Source organism: Ptychodera flava, chromosome 2 (assembly GCF_041260155.1).
Source record: "Ptychodera flava strain L36383 chromosome 2, AS_Pfla_20210202, whole genome shotgun sequence".
Classification (NCBI taxonomy): Eukaryota; Metazoa; Hemichordata; class Enteropneusta; family Ptychoderidae; genus Ptychodera; species Ptychodera flava.
In genome coordinates this window covers 49,748,398-49,757,074 of record NC_091929.1, presented here as the reverse complement: position 1 = coordinate 49,757,074, position 8,677 = coordinate 49,748,398, and the positions used below count along the sequence as shown (strand labels likewise).

The 8,677-nt window shown below is 37.1% G+C and overlaps 2 long non-coding RNA genes across 2 annotated transcripts; one reads left to right on the top strand and one right to left on the bottom strand.

Moving 5' to 3' along the window:
- Positions 1–727: 727 nt before the first annotated feature.
- LOC139123049 (uncharacterized) lies at positions 728–2,542 on the bottom strand. The gene is made up of 3 exons (XR_011549571.1): positions 2,281–2,542; positions 1,561–1,642; positions 728–935 (listed from the first exon to the last, which is right to left on the bottom strand). It is a non-coding gene; the product is annotated as an uncharacterized lncRNA (long non-coding RNA).
- Positions 2,543–2,809: 267 nt separating this feature from the next.
- On the top strand, positions 2,810–8,456 carry LOC139123062 (uncharacterized). The gene is made up of 2 exons (XR_011549573.1): positions 2,810–3,610; positions 6,546–8,456. It is a non-coding gene; the product is annotated as an uncharacterized lncRNA (long non-coding RNA).
- The last annotated feature ends 221 nt before the right edge of the window (positions 8,457–8,677 follow it).

The following is an 8,677-nucleotide window of genomic DNA, read 5'->3' as shown; positions in this document are numbered from 1 at the left end:
TTGACATTAAGGACAAAAATAGTGAAAAATCATTGAAAGTTACAGAGCCATACCAGCCCGTTACATCAAATTGCCTTTTTGTCACACCAATTAATCGTTGTCTTTTCAAGTGATTGTAAGCCCTTGTATATCATCATGTACACAACATATTTTTAGTGAAAACATATTTTAATAAATTCCTTTAAATCAACTTGAACAACAAAAGGCAGCATATTAAATGACACAACATACTACACTATTTTGTTAATTAATTACCTACATCTCTAATTACAATGCAATGTTAATAATACTTTCATTGTCTGTAGTATAGGTACAGAATTACATGTCATTTGATAAATATTGGCAATAGGTGTCAGCAAGTCTACTGTTTAGCTGAAATCACTAAATTTTCCTGAGAATGAGATTTTCTCAGTCTGTATATTCCCCACTCAAATTTAAGATAGGAGCATTTTCTGTTTTGGGCACATTTAATTTCTAGGGTTAGAGACAACTACCAACTACAAAATTACCAAGAGCTGTTTCAATGAGAGGCAGCTAGGTTCTCAAGGTTGTCTGGAAGCACTAGGAGTAATTGTACAAACTTGTGATGTTGCAATAAACTCTCCTGCGAATGTGTCATAAAGTGAAAATCAGGAAATTCAGTGTTCATGGGATTGTTAAAAGTGTACTTTTCACGCATGCTTCACGACAGCTACACTTTGGTTTCACAAACTTTTTGCAGGAGTCGTCTCAGGCTTTAAAGCTGTGGATCCGGGGTGGTATATGCCATCACTGTGGTACAGATGTGTTGCTCTAAATCTCTGGAACAGTTCTGATCCCAATGGTTTTGTAGTGTGTAATTTGATACAGCATGGCAGACATGTGGTTGCAAAACCCTTTCCAGGCTGTACATGGCAGTGATTTTCCTTCACTGGCTTGTTATTCAGATAAGTGATCTACAAAAGACAAGCAAAGTAATTCTATTGATGACAATTTGCCAGTATTTTTACATTGCATCACATACATTGTCATGGAAAACCAAATTTAAAATTCTGTCTGCACTTTGTCAATACAGATTTTGGAGTTTGTGTTTCAGTGATTGTTATTGTTTGACAATTGAATTTACACCTGAACATGAATTCATTTACTGACATGCCACACACTATGTGAACAACGTGATTTTGAATCCTGACATATTGACTGCATTGATGAGGAGAGCAAAAAAAATAACAAAAACTTTTCAAAATGTTAACTTCACCCTCTAGCCATACATTTCTCAAGATTTGTTCAAGATAAATTGACTGGTTCTTGTATTCTATTTATTTTCTTTTAATGTTTCTGGAAGGCAGACCTTTCTGATTCATGAGTGGAAATTTATATATTTACTAGATCACTGGTCATAAGTGGAAAATCAATGCATACTTTGATCAAGTTGAGAATTTGATAAAAAAACATATTTATAAGTACACCTTGGTATATTACTATTACCTTGTACACTTTTGAGAAAACCTAATAAAGTGTATTAAATACAAAAAATATTACTGTGAATACAATAAGATACTGAGAGGATTCAATACTAACAGACAGTTTATTAGGAGAGTCATTCTTTTCCATTGACCAATAACGAAACATTTGGCATAACAGCCTCCCTCAAGAACTTTCACTGAAAAAATTAAAAAAAAGAAAATCTGTCAATTACTCTTTCGCACCCATGGGTTGCAAACTTAAACTGAGACATTAGCACTTAGGGACACTTCAAATGCAATGTTGGCAAATAGGAACATCTGTCAGATTGAGATGCTACAACCTGATGAAGACAACACGTATTACACAAAATCACGGTCAGGAGCAGCTGCTGGTTTTGCCTGGGTATTTGGGCCGGACGGTAAAACCAAATTTTGCCATCCGATCCAAGCTACAAACCTCGAGCCACTACTATACTGCAGCTAAGTCAGCGGTCAGGAGTGACCGTGAACAATCTGGGACTGTATACCGATCGTGTCAGAACATTCAGGGAGACAAAACCACTTTGAATTGATAAAGGCGTCCTTCTGCAGATCTGGTTACCATACATCGCGTCGTGGTGCGATTTTGTCAAACAATCATCGATAAGCCCACTGCTGATACTTTAGTTTTGTTGGTCATGATATTTTCCATATATTTTTCACGAAATTACTCCATTTGTTTAAAGATTACCCAGGTACAACGTTCATTTTCATTTTTTCGATGTAAAGTATTCACAGAAGGTAATTTTGAAACATTTTGTCGTCTGCATACGTTACGCGGCGCGTGGCAACTTACCTTGAACTTGAAGATCGTGTAAGATCCGGGAAAACATTCTGGTCTTTTGATAAATCCTCTTCGGAGCCCTCGCAAAATGTTCAGCAGTCAGATCTCCGTCTCTTCCTACCTACATGCTTATAGTGAAGTCCACTATGTTTGCCAGATCGTTTGTCAAAGCCAGATTACCAGGACGAGCACGAAAAACAACATTCAAATTCTTGTATATAACCTCGTTTTCATTTCAAGATGGACGATGTTATGTTGCCGAAACCACTTTTGAGAAAGATTCGCGGTCAAGTGCAAGTGGAAATACGTTAGAATTATAATGTTTGATATGATATTGAACTTTATGATGAAGCAATTTTTCCACTCAAAAAGCGAAATCGCCTGTAAAACACGCTTTTCAGTGTAGTTTCCGCATTTCTCGGTCGCTTCTTTTTTGCTTATCCCTCAAGGTGTAATACGGACACCCCTCTTTTTACATGGTATATGACCAGCTCTGACGACACACACACCTTCACGCGACATACCTATTAGAAACAACTATCTGAAGGTTCAAATCAAATCTTCAACAAATGTTCCCGGTGCGAAGCTTTATTTAACCTTCTGAAGGTAACCTTTGTCCAACCTTTCAGAAAACTATGGTTGTCGAAAGGTTCAGTGTAAACATTTGACTAAGGTTCTAAGGCTGAAGCTCTATTTAACCTTGTGAAAGTAACCTTCGTCTAACCTTTCGGAAAACTAAGGTTGTCGAAAGGTTCATTGTGAACATTTGACGAAGGTTCTAAGGCTGAAGTTGTATTTAACCTTCGAAAATAAGCTCATTCGAACTTTGGGCATTAACCTTTGTACAAGATTGCAATACAACCTTTGACTTGGATTTTTTTGAATCAAAGCTTTGTCTAAGCTTCAGCATGAACGCCAGCACAACCTTGGAGGGAATCGACCTTCAACAAAGGTGGTGCACAATCGCGTGTGTAGGTGATGAAAAGACCCCTAGCCTAGTGAAAATAGATGGGCTCGGTCACTCTGTGCATGGAGCCTGCTGTATACGAGTGTTTTTTTTCGCGGAGCAGCACAACTTCGAGCCGAACAAGAAATGTAGGAATGTGGCACATAGGTTATTTGCTTCAGAAGTTGAAAAACTTGGAAAAGTAGCGCACTACCTGGCCCTCATTTGATGAAGATAAATCCTATGGCTGCTTTTACAGCAGGGTAGTGATGTACACCATACGTACGGCTGTCACATTGGATACGAGCGAGTCTTCCCGACTTTGCTGCAAATAACAGGGAACAATTGACATTCTTTGCAGCCAGCATGGACGATAAGATGTCAAGGGATAATGTGGTAAGTTCATTTGCTATATATTTCATTACTTTTCATTTTCTTCGATCTAATACATGTATTTTTTGTTCTATGTTGATATGCAGTATCGAACTGACCTGGCGTCGTCTGTCAAACAAGTTGGGAGGGGTCGCCGGGGCATGTACATTTACCATTTCAACGGTTGTATTGATATATTATCATTCTGAAACATTCGATAAAAAAAGTAGGTAGTATGAGAAATGTGAAATTTTGCCTTTAAAATGTAAACTAACGGAGCGATGCCGTACTGTACCGCACTGTCCAGTGTACGCGGCGGTAGCGCCATACCACGAGGCATGCAGTACAGTGCATGTTGTCCGTCAACACGTTACACTTAGCGACAAATACGAGTTTGAAGGAAGAGGTTGGAAAACAGTGTTTAATTTTTTAATAATGTTTATAATGTTTCAAGTTCATTGATCAAATCTATCAATTTTTAAAGAGAACTGACATATCCATTACGGTAGTTGATAGAATAACATGCAAGCGCTAGGAGAAACTCGAGTGATACCGTCCGTGTGTACTAATGACCCGCGAGATAATAATACTGTTTGCGGTCGATCGTCCGGTACTCACGTAAATCATGGAGTGAAAAATGTGATGATTTCATAAGTATGGTACTAATTTTTATCCTCTCCTTGCCTTCTCAAAAGAATAGCAGTGAATGCCTTTCATCGGCGATGATTTAGAGTGAGAATTGTTGTAAGGAAGAGTGTTTTAACCGCCGATTTTCATGGAAAGAAATTTGTGGAATTTGTCGATCTGCAGTGCATGCAATGCGGTCGACCGCCGCGCTGCCAAAATAATCCAGCATAGAACAAAAGGTAACCTGTCAATCATCCAGGGGTCTCTGTGAAATTGTTACAATGTTTCAGTTGTTCCATTCGACATCACCCCAGCTGACATCGCGATCGTTCTGCAATGGGACTTATGCCGAGTTTGTTTACAACTAACTAGAAGGCCTCCATTGGGCATCTTTCCACTTCTGCAATTCTGTGTCCATAGAAATTGTATAAAACAAGTAGAAAATACGGAATAGTTTCAATCGATTCGAACCCAAAACATACAAAAAAAAATCAGAAAGTTTAGAATCACTCCACAATCTGCGGTATGTTCAACCCGTGAAACAGTGATAGTTTGTATTCAACACCACACGCACACCGTCTTGGTTACACGTACACCACGGTCCCGCTCTAGAGGGACCGATCGTGTGGTTACTTGTCCATCAATGCCTCTTAACTACCCTTAGGCTTATAAAACTGCTCGACTATAATGACAGGAAAACAAATTAATGAAATATCACAGAAGCAGCACTGGTGACGCTTAAAATGTTTATTTCGATGGTTAAACTGTTGGCGTATAAACCACTCCTGTGATGTGATTCTACAGGTCATGCCATGTACTACATAGTACATAGCACGCTGTGCCGATGGGGCTACGCTACGGGTCTGTTTTCTGTACCTTTGATGATGTATATATGAGAAAGTCTGACCTATTTTGAAAATTGGGTCCTGTCTCGATTCGTGATTTAAGTTATCGCAGCGATGTTGAAACTTTACAACAATTTCTTTTGATAAACATACAGCACGGTACCGCAGCGCGTAGCGAACGTATCTGCTGATCTTGGGCTAAAAGAAAGTGGGAAACCGCTTTAAACAAGCAAAGAAAAAAATAAATCTGCCCTCTAATAATCCCACTGTTGAGTAGAGGACACGTCCAGCAATTTTCTAAACTGCTTTAAGAAAGAAACTGGAAGCTGTGCATGGGCTAGAACTGGAAGCACATACTTTGTAAACAGACGCAACGGGTCACCTACACGCGCGCGACTAGGTCAATGTCTAGCAAGGGAGAGAGTTTGTAACAAATTTTTGATCGACAGTCACTCAGTGTGCATGATACCGGAAACTATCTATGCACAAAGTCCGTGTTGTATGTTATACTAAGTCTATTGTTATTATGGCGGTCGGCCGGGGCAATCGAAATTGGCCGCTGTTTTGATGTCATTTCAAACGTCTCCTATCTGATCTACCGTCTGGTTATAAATGTTCACAAAAAACTTCGTTTGTTTCTTAAAATTGAATATGTTATCCTGATAAAGTGGTAAACTGTACAATCACAATTTCTTTAACAAGTTACAATGTCAGACGTGATTTTTTTTTTCACGCAAAGTAGTAAGCATTAAGCAAACGCCTAGCTGCCCAATTTTTACTGTTGTTCTGCGTTTAGTTCAAAGTTCATTGACTTTAGCACCAAATGTAAGGTGACACTGAAACACAAAGGAAATTATGCCGTGCTTTGAATGAGAGCTTGCATAGTTAAAAGCAATTACTACTATACTACTATATCACCTTCTTTATAATTGTTTTAAATTCTGTTTCAGACCTGTGTTCCTAAGGTAAAAAAAAATAAACCTGTGAAAATAAAGTGACTAATCAAACAAAAAAAAAATCTTAGATTTGATCACAATATTTCTTTCCTGTCAATGAACAAGAGCTTCAAACAAATCACACCCTTTGATGTAAATTTTAAGCAAATTTATATAAAACACACACACACAACAACATTATATATACAATACTTTACATTTATTTTGTGCTAGTATTTCTATTCAGTATTATTTGCTTGCTTTCAGTGTTATAGATACCTTACTAAATTTGAAATAATTTTTATTATGCAGTGCCATATTTTTATTTATAATGTCGATGGATTTTTAAAGAGAAAATCACCTCACTGTATTATGTTTTTTTTAAAATTTTTTATCTATTACCTTCTCCACCATATTTATACAAAACTATGGGGAGGGGAGGGGGGTTAATCACATAATGTGGTGCAGATTGAGATTTATTTTCCATGCATTCAGCTGTTTAACTCTCCATGAATTTCATTACACTCTTCTGATAATTTATCTTCTTTTCAGGTGGCTGTTGATTCTAATCTGCTGATCGCCAAGAAATAAAGTGCTTGACTAGGTTGTACACGTGAGACTTTCATCATTAGAAACTCATCCCTAGGTTGATGCCAGTGAAATAATCGTGTCTCAAGGAACGTACAGGTGACCATCTACTCCACCCCACTCCAACCCGTCCTCCTTCCAGAATAATGTATCTGTGAAACATTCAACATCAAAGGTTTTCATGGACTATCATGTCTGCAAAAATACTTGACTCATATTTGGACATATTTGAAGGACATTTTCAAAGCTTTGGAGAATAACCGTTTTGTTCGTGAGAAGATACAATCAGTGACTGTGACACAACATTTCCTTGCTTCACAACTAAAATATGATACATCAGGAAAGTAATGTGGATCCATAGTAATATTTGTATGTTCCAACGCAGTCATCGAAGTATTCATCATGGAAATTTAGCTTAAATACCTGAAAGATACAGTAGTTAATTGTCACTGAGAAACAATGCTTGGGTCACAGAGTAGTAAAAGAGCATGGAATGTTATTTGAAGATCAGTTGAAAGCAGAACAATGATTCAATACTTAGAAGGTACCTTTCAGATTATGTTTTATTTCTGCCATCATGAAGAAATAAAGCCAGGTGTATGAAGAAATCATGTCAACTTGTGAAGTATGTGGTATCTCACCATGGACTTGGACAACCGTATTTCTATTACTATTTTTTTTTTTACATTGAAGCCCTCACCCCAACCCCACACAAGATCTTTTAAATATAGAAAAATAATTACACTGCTAATCCTAAGAAATTGTTTTACCCATAGCTTTCTTCTTTCATTGATATGATTTGGTTTGATGTCCATATGTTTAGAAAAGGTCTGCAGGTACAGCTTCTGCTACTCAGTAGCTTATCATGAAAAAAGAGCACAATATCATAATACAGGCTACACTAAGTGAAAAAATAAGAGGACCAGACTATCACTTGTTCCGTTCCGTTCTCACTGAATAATACCTTCTCTTACTGAGAAGAAATTTGTGGTGATGTACAAACCTAGTACAATTCAAAGTTTCTATTCACTCTCTGGATTAAATTCAACGATATCCCCCTACTTGAAGTATCCCCTTTTTCATCCTATACAAGGAGTCTTTCTCAGAATTCAAAACAAACCAATATAGAATTAATCCCTAAGAATTAAGAGCAGATGATTCTCCCTTCAGATTCATACCTTAAGGAGAATATATCACATTTTTGCATTCACACTATAGATTGAGTCCCCTCCCCTCCCTTAACCCAAAATTTATCCGTAAGTTAAATGGATGAGTTGCAACACTTATAGATTATAGCACAGATACAACCATCATGAGGGTTTGTAAATTGCACTCGAAAGAATTATTGTAAATGTTATTTTATAGCCATGACATCTATGTAAAGTGCTATTCTTTCAAGTTATTCGAGGTTGATGTAATGAAGTGTAGTGAAAAGTTTTCACAATTTTCATGTATGTTCAAGCAATTCACTGTATAATGTTTTAAAAGAATTCTTTTTCAAAACATCAAATTCAGCAGATTTAAAATTGATCTTGCTTATAGGTAGTTTGACAATTTGAAAAAAAAATCTCCTGATCACTATCTTTGCAAATGTATTCTAATCATTCTGTTTGTAAGACTTGTAGTTGTATATTTCAGACACTTTCTATAGTCTTTAAATGTATGTGATTCATATTTGCAAATGAAAACAAAGAAAGATGAGGCTACATCCCCCCCCCTTTCAAACTTCAAATATTGAATTTGAAATTGAACATGACAGATCAACAGTTTGTTTTGTTTTTAAATTGCACCTTTCATGTCTTTTTACATGGTAACGCAGCTGGTTTATCTTTTGAAATGCAATAAACCAAAGTCACTTTAGTTCATTTGAACTGATTCAGTGGTTGGTTTGAATTTATTTGTTGATGTTTGTGTGTAAACATTTGTTGAATGAGTAAGAATGTAAGTTTGTTTGTTTGCTTGTGTGTGTGTGTGTGCATGTGTGTCCTCTTGTCCCGAAGGCCAAAAAGTGGGCCCTACTGCCCCGAGGGCCATGTAGGAAGATTGGTCTTTGTCGATGAATGAGAGCACACATTCCCTGTTTATGGATTCCCTCC